The 13431-nt window shown below is 38.2% G+C and overlaps 1 long non-coding RNA gene across 1 annotated transcript; it reads left to right on the top strand.

Annotated features, from left to right (window-relative positions):
- Window positions 1-3067: 3067 nt before the first annotated feature.
- LOC113027791 (uncharacterized) lies at window positions 3068-3819 on the top strand. Its single transcript, XR_003273135.1, has 3 exons — window positions 3068-3199; window positions 3486-3569; window positions 3670-3819. It is a non-coding gene; the product is annotated as an uncharacterized LOC113027791 (long non-coding RNA).
- Window positions 3820-13431: the final 9612 nt, after the last annotated feature.

The raw sequence follows: 13431 nt of genomic DNA, 5'->3' as shown, positions 1-13431 counted from the left end.
TTTATCTTATGCATGCAGAATGGCAGCTATTCAATGTTGCTATTGAATGTTAGTTCAAATAATCAAAATTCCTCCACAATTTTGGAAATCTTACCACTGAACAGCATGACTAATGGTCTCGGTCGTTCTCATTTCAGATGTCACATATTTACTTGTGTAGTACATGAATTTCCATAGGGTGGTGTCTTGAATCTGAAGATATGAGTCGGACACTTGCATTTTGCAACGTTTATGCTCCCTGGCATGTTTTAGTGATCATCTTAGATATACTGAATGCCTGCAAAAAAACAGTCTGCTCATATTTTGTGTCTACTCGCCCTTTGTCAGTAAAAGGCCCTCCTCTTTCCACTTCATAGCCAAGATGTTGACCAATGAGGATGAGACAAATGATAGATCTACCACAGTTACCACAGAGGCTGAAAATCTGAATAGCTCTATATCACATTGTTATCATTGTGAGCTTCAGATCAGTCTATTGACCTTGAAGGAGAGGTAAATAATTCTGGACATGCTCCTGTCTTAGTGAATTTCCATAGCTGTGTTTGATGCTGCAAAAGCACTTACAGTACAGGTGTAACATAAGTGCAAGTATGTGATTTTTAGGAAAATGAACCTCTGTTCCATCCATTGGTGACATGTTGGCCTACACTGAAAAAATGGGAATTGGCAGGCTTTTGAATTTGCACAAATGAATTTAGTTAATGCTACACAAGCCTCTCATGTTTCCCTTATTTACATGATTAAATAAAGTACCATTTATTTATAAACAATACTGAGACTACTCATTTTTCTTGCATTGATTTAAAGTGACTAAATTAGAATACTAAAACCATTGTAATCATGTTTGACCACAACCAGAAATGATGCAATATATTCAAAGACAACAACTAAATGTGATTGGATAATAAGACCTACCTTATCCAATAAGACAACAACATAATTTAAGGACAGCGCAATTGACCGCCAGATTCTGGAAGACTGTTCAGCCGCATGCAACCTTTGGCACTGAGTCAGGCATAGTGAGAAGGTAAGTAATTTAAATACATTTGTTTTAGTTGGGTACGTTTTCACAGAATTGTTGTAGTGCATGCTATATGAAACGTAATCTGTAATGCATCTACATGTTGTTTTTACAGTGCTAGCTAAAGTTGGTATTAGCTTTGTGGCTAAAGCTGAAAAATATTAACGAATTGCACATAGTCGGGAGAAAGCAGCTGTTGTCGGTCAGATATGGAATTTATGCATGTGACAGAGAGCACTGACGTTTTTGATGGCTTAGCAAGTTAAAACGTCACTGAGAGAGCGCAATAGTGTTTGTGTTACTCGTGCTAGCTATGGCTACAGTGGGTAATTAGTCTGGCTCTAACCATCAGAGTTTCAGAAGCTGGGAGGGCCACAGTGCCATACCTTAATTCTTGCTGATGACATGCACTCAAGTTATAATAAGCATCCTGCCACCTTAGACGTGGGTTTGAGAACCTGTACCCATAAATGCCAAATCATTTTTCCATTTAGTCATTGTTTTAGGTGAAGTGTCACTTACTTGACTATTCTATCGGTCATGCCCAAATAATACAGCAGATATCTACAAGGAGATAAGTTTGTTCAACAGACTATGTCTTATTAAGTGATGTATTGTGAATTTTCCAACATCGGCCCAAAACAAATTAGGACCCTTTCCCCCCCCTCTTTTTTTCTAGTTTGTGTAGAACATATGTGAGCTGCTTCTCAAAACATTATGTATAAATGAGGGAAAGACTGGTACTTTAAAGAAACCATTGATGCTCTTCTGGACTGGAATACCTTTCTTCAATTAAAATTAATGTTTTTTGTGATGGTGGAATTTTTACCTTTATGATTACAGAAGTCAAAACATCAGATGATGATAGCTTACCATCTAAACTCCCCATCTCTTGGCAAGTCTGAATTAGAGGGCTCAGCTGTATCGGCCTTTCTAGTGGATTTGCTTAAAGAGGAGATAGCTTAAGTCATTAGGTACATATTCCCTGACATTCTAGAGGTCAACCTTGCACAGTGTGTGACATTAAAGGGCATAACTTATAGAAATGGAATGGTACTGGCCCAAAGGGCAGCAGGTGGATTGAAAAACCATATCTGCATTGTACCACAGCATATTCTACATTGTCAGAGAGCTTGGTGGCTGGTACAGAGAGCACGACAGAGCTTTTGAGCTCCGCCCAGTATCCACAAGAATATTCACTCTCGCTTCGCTCTGTGAACTCCTTGATACTTATCCATTGGTTGACTATGAGATTGGATCAGTCCACATTGTGACTTTAAAAAGGCATATAGAAATAAAAGGTGTTCATATAAGTGTAATAGGTTCAGTCGCATGTATTTCATTAGATAAATTCTTCTTTTTTATGTCTGATCTTTATAACTTTGAGTATTGGGTATGGATAGCTTTATGAAAACTAAACTGAAATGATTCTTTCTGAATGTCTGATATTTAATTCTTTTTTTCCTACAGAGTCCTATGGGGAGTCCTATGGTCCTAAAGACTGTTTTGGCTGACGGAACCTGTCGAAGGCTCACTCTCTAATGGAGTGCCTGAATCAACTGAGGATCTCATCGCTGAAGTCAAGAGACAGTGTTGTCTTCAGGGCAGTTTCAGACTTCAGTTTATGGATTCCTTGTTTGGGAATGAGTTTCTTAACCTTACCTCAGTTTCAGAAGTAGCAGACAAGGGGACTCTTAAAGCTATTGACATGTCAAAGCCCACCACATGGATATAAAAAAAGAGTAAAAGAGTTGGTGAAACTCAAGATGGAAAAGACTTTTTCATACAGAAGACATGAAGTTGTTCGTGATGCTCCAATGGTGGAGGCTTTCATGGCAAGATGGCCTGCTCTATTTGATTTCCATGAGGTAAGGTTTGCCTCATACACGGTGTTCTTGTGGTATTAGCCTAAAATGGTTAAGGCACAGTTGTTATTTGACAGCCCATTTCTTCAGCATGAGTGATTGAGGCCTTCTTCCAGGTATTAAACCTTTGAAGCTCATTTCTCTGTGCTCATGTTTTCAGATCAATGCTGAGTTTAAGAGAATTGCCACTATCCCCCCTCAAACAAAGTTCCTGGCTCAGCTGGATCTCCACTTGGACAACCTGGTGAAGTTGGTCAACAGAAGAGGAGAGCTTGGACTAATACTGAAAAGAATTGTGGCATAAATGGATAATGTAAGTGATAAAGCCTCAACATTCACTTAATATGATCCTCTTTGGATGAAATTTTACAATTGTGGAAGATTTCAAATGTTTTCCCATGATAAATTCTCTCATTTTGTATTTTTACATCTGCTTGTTTTTTTAACCTTCACTTTGTCAACTTATTATTAATTGCCAGTAAACCTATTATTAATTTGTGTGCCTTTACTTTAAAAACATTCATGTAAAGTACACTATTAAAACTTAAATGAAGGACAAGAGCTGAATGAAGATGCTAATTACATACATTTCATTTCAGTGTGAAGATGTTGATGCTGAGTGTGTCAAGGGAGTGTGTATCTACATGGGTGAAGACCCTGGCATGCTTATCCAGGAGTATGTGGTATGTACTTGTCTTTTTTTTTTTTTTTTTTTTTTTTGGACTTTCCACAGTGTGTCATATTACTTACTTGGAAATGACTAACATGGCTTCTTTTTTACAGGGCATGGAAGAACGTGCCATCAGTGAGACTGTTGAAGACACCACTGTTTGAATTTATCTTCTTAAAGAGCAAGCTTCAGCAGATGAACAAGAGTTGTCCTTGCAGGCATCAGGGTGGCGAAGACTTTGGATAATGTAGCATTTGCTGTGATAATGCTATTTGGACTAATGTATGCATTAAACCTTGCCTACCCTGCTGACCTTCGCTGCAACTTTGACGTTTTCCAGAAGGTTTTCATGGAACTGGATGGAGCTAAACTCTCTAAAGTTCTTGCTTTCAAAAACCATCTGTTTCATTGAAAAGTCAAAGACTGCACTTCTGCAATTCTTTGCAGTTTTTCATTTTGTGTTCAGTAACGTTATACTGCTTATGTTTTTATTGCTTTCCCCTCGTGTGACTGCAATGCAGGATAATTTTTCCTTTTGGTATCATGTTGTAAGAAATTTCTACTGACGATTTTTAGCAATATGTTCTAAGTCAACCTTAATGTCCTGCTTACATTAACATTTATGAAGATTAAAATTCATGTAGGTGTTTGGTATTAGTTATGTAACAATGTCATTTAAGGCTCAACTTAGTTGAAATCTTATACAGGTAAATACATGTACAGAAGCTGAAACTGTTGTCAAATAACACACAAGTTATATTTGGGTAAATCTGTTTATTCATAAAAGCGTGTTGCTTTTTTTCAGGTAGTCTTAATTTAGTTTACATTTTCAATTGTGTAATTAATACAAATGTTATATGTAAGAGATGACGGGATCATCTATAAGCACTTTCTTTTATTTGCTGCTGAGGTCAGTTTTTTGTGAAATATTTGCAAATATATTCTCAAACTAACTTTTTCTTTTAGTTATTTCTGCAGGCTATCTTTAAAAATGTGTTAACAAGTTTATATGGATGCGATTTTGGACTTGTTCATGGCAGAATTGCTGCTTTCACTGCTGTTACAGTTTAATAAAGGTGAATTGTTCAGTAGCACTCACAGTCTTTGCCTTTTTTGTCAATAATAATCAGTTAATATTTCAATTGAAAAAATTAAGTAGGATTTAAAGCCATAATTTGTGTTGCAGGAACATAATTGCAATGTGTTTACATTACATAATATCATTGCGTACCACTGGCAAATAAAAATAAGTTGGTGTTAAACATTAAAATATATTGACATTATGCAATACATTTATATTATGATAATAGATTAATATTAGTACATCAAACATGATTTTTTAAAGTAATCTGATGTAAATAAAATACTTTGATCTGACAAGCATTAATTACTTGAGGGAAAGTGGAAAATTAAGTCAGTCATACTTATTCATATTATGTGGGACCGATGTACACAATAAAATCAAGTAAATTGAAAGAACTTTTTTTTTCAGTGTACCACTAAAATTCCATTCGTGACGCTGCTGTTAAATACATCATTATTATCATGACAGAAAGAAATTCAAATCCCACCTTGAGTTAGGAGAAGTAACCTGCTGCATTTTAAACAGAGGAAGAGAATTGTTGCTTAACCAGACGTCACCCCTGCACGGGCTAAGGCAGCTTTCAGCCTGATCCCCAAGCCGCGAAAACCCTCGCTAAGAGAAAGAGCAGCTTTACAGCAGGATTAGAGCCCCGTCTACCTTTTCCTCCTTTTTCTTTTCTGTCTCGCTCTCTCTTCTTTCTACCTAGGACAAACATAACATAGCCTGCTATTCATGTCACATCTTGCCAGTAGCCATCACCTCGATGGGAGCCAGTGCTCCACGCACGGTCTGGTGTTGAGTTCCACCAATAGGGGCAGGTTACCAGCTCCCACTGCCAACAATGTCCATAGAGTGCAAATGTTTATTTTAAAAGTTATGTTCGAGTATTGATTTTATTTCATTTTCCCTCCTCCTAGGCCGCCTGCTCTTGGCTCAGGTAAAGTGCCTGTCCATCATGAGGTTTTCCTGCTGGAGCCAGGCATGTTGTCTGTCTCATAAAAGCCGCTACTATAGTATAATGTAGCCCCGTGCCCCGAAATGTCCGCCTTTCCTCTCCAAGCACGCTGAGCTTCCACTGAGGATGTGTGTGTGTAGTGTGTGGGCCCTGTCCAAGAAAAATATGTTAGGGGGCCTCATGTCTTATAATAGTCTGGACATAGAATATCTCACCTACTAGCAGGAAAAATATAACAGTTAACATTAATACCCGATATGTCTCTTTACCCACTTATCTTATTTTATATACTGACCCTGTATTTGTATTCAATTAGCTTTAAATGGGTTTATGTTTAATATATGGAGTCACACTAACATTCTCTGTTCCCAAAACATATAGCATAAAATATATTATCTTTCGCGCTTCCTGTCTGAAGTGCGGCTCACTTTCCACCGTGTTCGTGCTTTCTGGAGCAGGTTATTGCTTTTGAAAAAGACAGAAAAAGATCCGAAATAGCTCGCGCGCAAGACATGAGCCAGACGTCCTGTCATTCCCTGCAGCACTCCTGAAGCGAGGCAGACGATAACTACGATAAGTCTGAAGATGAAAGCGGACAGCAGCAGGTATAAAGGTCACTGTGTTAGCTGCTCTGTTTCAAAGTCCGCAAACATTTCTACAGCTTGTTAAAAACACACTTGGGTTTGAGTAGTTCCAAATGAAATCAATCCTCAGTATAAGTGCTTTGTTTGTTTAATTGGCAGCATTTTCAGATGACGAATTATTCGAAACTGCCCGTGGCCTCAGGACCATTAGATTAAGTTTATCTACTAGACAGAGTTTAGACCGTCCAAAGTTTAAGTGGCATAAAAAAGTTTATGAACCCTCTGGAATGTTTCTGTTTGTGCAAAAGTTTTGAGACACCCTTCAAATTTTTATAGTTGGCTTCCAAGAAGCCAGACTTTCATCTAATTTTTAAAGTAGTCTTGAGCCAGACCACTGTTCTCCAGGCTTTCACAGGGTCTTTGGCTGCTTTTTCATTCAGTTTCAGTCCAATCGTTTTACCTGATTATTTTCAGATGAATGTTTTTTGTCTGTTTGGCCACTAATATTGACTTATGACTCATTCAAGCTAATGCAACCAGCGACAAACCAGTGTTGTGTACACATAAATAAGGTAACCTAGCAAAAACAAAGCTTAAATGCCAAATTAGACAAGATTTGGATTTAAAATCTGTGGCAACAGGTCTTAAGGAGTAATGAATCCAAATTTGATATTTCTGGTTGGTTTGTTCTGGAGTAGTACAGCCATCTGTAAAACACAGCCGAGCGTTTGGCGCTGCATTTCGGCCAGCGGTGTTGGGGATTTTGTCAAAACTGAAGGAATGCAGAAATGCACCATCAGATTTTGATCCACCATGCAATACCATCTGGAAGGAGTTTGGCTCACTTCAGTTTTCAGCATGACAATGATCCCAAACACATTGCCAGTGTGGTAAAGGCATACCTGGATAGAGACACACAATCTGATAGAATACTATCAGACATGGACTCCCCCACCCCCTGCCTCCAGCCAAGAACTCAACATTATTGAAGCTGTGTGAGATCTTCTTTATAGAAAACAACGAAAACAGTGGCCAGTTTCCAATGAAGAGCGTTGGACTGTTCCTAAAGAAAAAAATGGCAAGAAAGTTTGCCTAAGAGATTCCAAGTTTTATTGAAGAATCAAGGTTTTATACCAAATGCCGACCCTCGAGCTCAACAGAATTGTGCAAACTCTGTTTTGCCTTATATATTTCACCTATGTTTGGATGTTTCAGTAACTCACTTTACCTGTTTCCTATTTTCCCTAGGTTTAAAGGCCAGAAACACCTTGATAACGATCATATTGTTATAGACAGGCGAGGTGAAGAGTTTGGGAAGTGGTAAGACTCTTACGACGCTCCAAGCAATAGTGATTTTATCTCCTAAAACCTGTCAGAGAAAGGACATCCCACAAACTGGTGATAGGATGATGGGGAATGGTGCTGAAAGAAGCGTGTTCCACAGTTGTTCCAGCTCATCCTAAAGGATCTGCTGCATATTTAGCATCATGTAGAGTCCATACGTTGGCAAGGTTTTTGATTGCTGATTTCAATGCGTAAGCCACAAATGAAAGCCAGAATGCTGTTGATGGCAGAATATTTTTGCTTGCAAATTCCTGGATGAGAATGAGTGCAGATGTGAATAGTTTTAGCAAAGCACACATCTAATGTTGGCTTTCCTGCTGCTACTTTTGGAAAATTAGGTTCTGCTTCAGTGAGGAAAATGCACTTTTTATTTAGTAAAATATGAATAGCAGATGAGACATTTAAGAATATCTTGTGTCATTTAGAGAATGTAATAACTGTTAATGACTTATCCAATTTATGTCATTTTAGGATACTGTTATAGGTTTATACAGTAATTTGCTGGAACATATTGTAATTCCATTTTACAGTTATGCAGACTTTTTGCACATACAGTGGGTAAAATAAGTGTTGAACACGTCACAAATTTTGTAAATAAATATATTTTGTAAAGGCGCTATTGACATTAAAATCTTACCAAATGTTGATAACAAACAATCCAATCCACACATGCAGAGAAATCAAACCATAGATGCCCATAAATTAAATTATGTGTGCTGATGAGAAATGACGCACAGAAAAAGTACTGAACATGCTTACTAAAATGTATTTAATAGTTTGTACAAAAGCCTTTGTTGGTGATTACAGCTTCAAGATGCCTCCTGTATGGAGAAACCAGTCGCATCAGGTGTGATTTTGGTTCATCCTTCAGATCCTGAATTCTCCATGGTCCCATTGATGAACTCTGAGCGTTAGCTCTTTACATAGAATTTCAACTGGCTTGACGACAGGTGATTTATTTTCTTTCTCTGAAACAAATTGAGAGTTTTATTGACTGTGTGTTTGGGATTATTGTCTTGGTGAAATGTCCATCCTCGTTTCATCTTCATTATCCTGGTAAATGGCAGCAGACTTCATCAAGAATGTCTTGGTAAATTTTTACATTCATCCTTCTTTCATTTTTACGAAGTGTGCCAGTGCCGTATGGTACAAAAAACAGCCCCACGCAATGATGTTCCCACCTCCAAACTTTAATATCGGTTTGGGGTTTTTGGGGTGAAATGCAGTGTCTTTTGCGTCTAAAGACTACACTGCACCAGACTATATTCTCCTAGTATTTTAGACTTGTCAGGCATGTCTAAATGTTGTTCAGCAAACTTTAAACATGCTTCAACTTGCTTTCTCTTTACCAATGGAGTCTTGCGTGGTAAGTGTGCTGATTCCAGGTCCTTCCGTAGCTCTCCACAAGTGGTCTTTGGCTCTTGGACAGCTCTTGTGATAATTCTTTTCACTCCTCTGTCTTAAGTCTTGTGGGAAGCACTTGTGGGGGCCGGTTTATGGTGAAATAATGTTTGTTCCACTTCTGGATTATGGCCAAAACAGTGCTCACTGGAAACTTCAGTAGTCTAGAAATTCTTTTGTAACCAATTCCACCAGTATATTTTGCAACAATAAGGCTGTTATGGTCATGAGAGTGCTCATTGGTTTTACCAATCAATGAGACACCTTTTTATAGGCCATCAGTTGGGACTGAACCAGCTGATGTTAATTTACACTAAGCAGCAGGATTGCTTTCAGCTGGTCTCATGACTTTCCGCATCTCCTTTTCTAATTGTGATCAGTACTTTTTCCCTGTCATGTGTCTTGCAGACATGTGTCTTGCAGACATGCGGTCATGTGTCTGCTAACCAAGTGACATTAACTGGTCGGCCATTTTGGATATGTAATAAGTAGGTAAGAAATCTACTAAACATTATGTAGATGAGATAAACTATGGCAACTATCAGGAAACGTATATATTCCCTCTCATAGGAAGTAAATGGACTGATTCTTATATAGCGCTTTTCTACTCTCCTGAAGAACTCAAAGTGCTCTATACAACATGCCACAATCACTATACTTAGTGCTTCCTAACATTCATACTCTGATGGATGCATCGGAGAGCTATTGGGGTTAGTATTGTGCCCAGGGATACTTGACACGCAAACTGGAGGAGCCAGGGATTGAACCACTAACCTTCCGATCAGTAGGTGACCTACTCTACTCGAGCTACAGCCACCCACATGTAAGAATAGGAAGTAAAACACTTTCATGACTAGCATCTTGCTCGTTATGTGGAGAAACTGGGTAAGGGAGGACAGAAGATGGATCTTAACTTACACCCTCCAAGTGTGTTTCCTGGTACTGTGAAGTTTAGCCCTCTAAAAAGTAATTTTAAATTATATCGACTAGCCCCTCCACAACCCTGACAAGGAAAAGCAGAAGAGGATGGATGTATGGATATTAAGCCCTACAAAAGTACAAGCAGAATATAGGTGTTGTGTTGGGGAAAAAAGTAGTGATAATTTCTATGTAAAGTATATATTGGATGTGATCACTACCGATACTGGCGGATAGCTCTTGAACAAGGTGCAGATAACATCACGTGCAAACTATACTTATTTTACCCAATGTAGTTTTATGGCCATTGTGTCCCCAATGGATCTCCTGCTTATAATGCAACCTCGCTGTTCGCCCACAACACGAGAAAAAAGACAAAATAAATTTGATGCTCAGTGTTTGAATTTCTTAGTGATTTGCAGTAATGCCAACATTGTTTTTATTGAGCCAGTGATTCTTTTGTTATATTGGTGTCTCATGCAGTTATGGCACAAAGGGAAACAATGTTGAGTTGGCACTAGGGCAGAGTTTGGAACGAACTGTGGACTATTAAATGCATTTACAGTACAGTACAGAAGACTGTATGTGGAAACGCAAGCATGCGTTCGGCCACAGCTGCAGTATATGCATGCAAATATACAGCCATCCAAACACAGTGCACAGAGAGATATACAAAGAAATACAGAGTATGTCTACACTGAAAATAAAGACTAATGAGTTAGTAAATGATATTCTTTTCTTTGGAAGGGGATTTCAGCTATCGCAAGACAGATTTTTTCAACCATCACAAAATACCATCCAATCTCTTTTTAAATAAATCATTTAGAATGAAAATAATTTCCAATTGTACTCCCTAAATCTGATTAGTTTACTTGTCTTGGCATAAATACCCAGCGCAATACTTCTCATATCTAAGCACTGGCTCATAAATTGAGCAATTATGGCGTCAAAAATTGCTGTTTGGTCTGCTGCTGAAGCTTATAAACCTATCAGGCGCGGTCTTAAACAATCTAAGAGTCCCTGCGTTATGCCCTCTTAGCTTCTCATTTTCCCCAACATTTAGAGCTAAAACTGTGTGAGAGTCCATCTGAAACAGCTCTGATGAAACTGTAGTGAAAAATGCTCATATTTCTGTATGTCTCCTGAAGTTAAACTTCTGCAAAAACTATGTTTCTTTAAAACTGTTTGAGGTAACCAGGTGGAATTTGCTTCCAAATGAACTCAATAAAGGAATCCAAGACACTTACTGTGCCAGAGAGCATTAAAAAGTCATTATAATTTGTCATGGTGTCCAGGAGGAGTGGTGTTATCATCGTCTTCCCTTTAAGTACAGCAGGCTGTCTAATTTTCACAAAATCAAGACAGAGCTGCTGGAAAACAGAGCACCAAATTAAGTGATTCTTCAGCAGTAAAAACATTAAAGAAAAACTAAACCAGAAACAGGAACTGCAGACGCTTTTAAATATAGTAGGTGCACAATGAATTTCTGGAACAAGGCCTCAAACTTTTGAATTTTGAAAGAGGTTTTAAAATTGAGGTAAGGGTGGTGAGATGAGCTTTCACAAAATAAATAAATACATTTTCACACTGCAAAGATGTTCTTTGAGTAAATATAAATGTCTAGTCATCATTTGGTTCAATGGCAGGTTAAAAAAAAGGTTTATTCATATATTTTTTTCTTTCCCATAATTATCCAAGTAGATTGTTTCAGTGTGAGTTGTCCAGTTTGGGAGATATCAGCTGTATAAATTCCTGTTTTTCTTCATTAATATAATGAAGCATGATAAAAAAAAAAGAAAAATATCACCTTGTAACTCGGAAAAATAATCAAATCAACAAATCTTATTCTGAGCAGATTTGTAATGGAACAACTTTCTTTCTACAGTCTACATACGTCTACATCCAAAGTGTGGAGCATGGTGACATTTCACGCGCAGTGGAAGTTGTCTAGACAAATGCGAGAAGATGATCTTGAATGGAGACTGTGAAATTTAAATCAGGTTATATTAAGTATTGTTGGTGAATGAACCCTTAGTCTTAGAAATGCGGAAAAATGGTCACATGGCCAAATGAGTCATGGTCAGGGATCAGGCTCCTTTAGAACAGAAAGTTAGAAGTGGTGAATAAAGTGTTTCATACATGTAAAACTATAAGTAATTCACTGTGCCCTTCATTGTCACTGGATTGCAACTGAAGGCACATCCCTGGGAAATTTCCGATGAATATATAAGAATAAGTGAGGGAAGACCAAGTGGCAAACTTGGACAACAACTGCAGTTCCTCAAGTGGCCACTTGGGGCTGAATAAGTCCGCATAGACTCCCATGTTCAAAAGGCCAATCTTAACAGCATTTAAAAGCATATTTACATCTGGGTACAAAAACTAGTTTTGACCTCTATGGATAGCTTCCCTCTAAAAGCTCTGTTCAGTGGTGTGGCCACTCATGTTCGGGTGAAATCTGACCGATTTGCAAATCAAAAAACTCATAAATACTGTGTTTTGCATCCGATTGCCTCAAGGCCTTATGACATCCTCCACACTATGCACTTGAACATATAAACGTGATGAGCACCTCTTTCATTGAATTTTGAGTGTTTTAATCAACTTTGGGAACACTAAAGAAATGGAGTGTGGGTGCACACAACCTGACAGCTAGCTATAGCCAATCAGTACCTGCTAGGCCTCACCTACGCTACCTAGAACTAGACCTCTCCACCTTGTTTGTGAATTTTTGAGCACTTTTAGTTAAATTGTCTAACTAAAAATGTAGATGGCTGTCCAGTTAATTGTACATAAATCTTACAAAAAGTCTGTTGCTCAGTTTTTGCGGCATGAAATTCTAGTATTTTATTAGCTAGCTGGCTAGCTAGCTAGCTAGCTAGCTAGATGCTCTGTATGAAATCATAAAAAATCACAAATTTTTATGTTATCATTCTAATTCTGAATAGGTTATTACGTCCTCATTTGTCACTTAAAATAATATTAATAAAAAAAATTACGTTATAGCTAACTTTTATTTGTCTCTATGGCACAGACACCAAAAATGGCAGACTAAGTTTCAAAAAGAAAGAACACAAAAAAAATTGAAGGCAACACAGCAAGAGAGTAGTGGGAGGTGCTTTGCTGAATGGGATGTGGCTCATTACCTTTTAATCAGATATTAGCCAGCCACTGACGGGAGAATTTAGGAGCAATTATGTGTGCTAACCAACTGACATGACTCACTGGCACAAAGAAACACTGGCTCTTTAGGGCTGGCACAGCGGCTCTGTTCACAGAGCAGGAAACGCACATATACGTACAAACATTCATGCTCCATGCAAGCTGAAGAGCCGACGCTTGATTAAAAATGATAATGACGGGCAGTACTGGATTCTGCAATGCATGCTGTTGGTCTTTGTTCAAGATGGATGGAAACAGCTGATGACTTCTAGCTGAAGGCAAGAAAGTGTCAGTGTCAAACAGATCTGCAGAATTATGGGTTTCAGAGGTTGACAGTGTAACATTTCACAGCCTGTTAGGCTTCAGATATCTGCATTTGGCCATGCACAGCAGAGGCAATGTGCCCCCAGGTTACCGCTGACAATGC

The sequence above is a fragment of the Astatotilapia calliptera genome, chromosome 8 (genome assembly GCF_900246225.1).
Source record: "Astatotilapia calliptera chromosome 8, fAstCal1.2, whole genome shotgun sequence".
NCBI classification, from domain to species: Eukaryota; Metazoa; Chordata; class Actinopteri; order Cichliformes; family Cichlidae; genus Astatotilapia; species Astatotilapia calliptera.
Note: the sequence above shows the minus strand (reverse complement) of the source record. Positions and strands in the feature narration are given on the sequence as shown.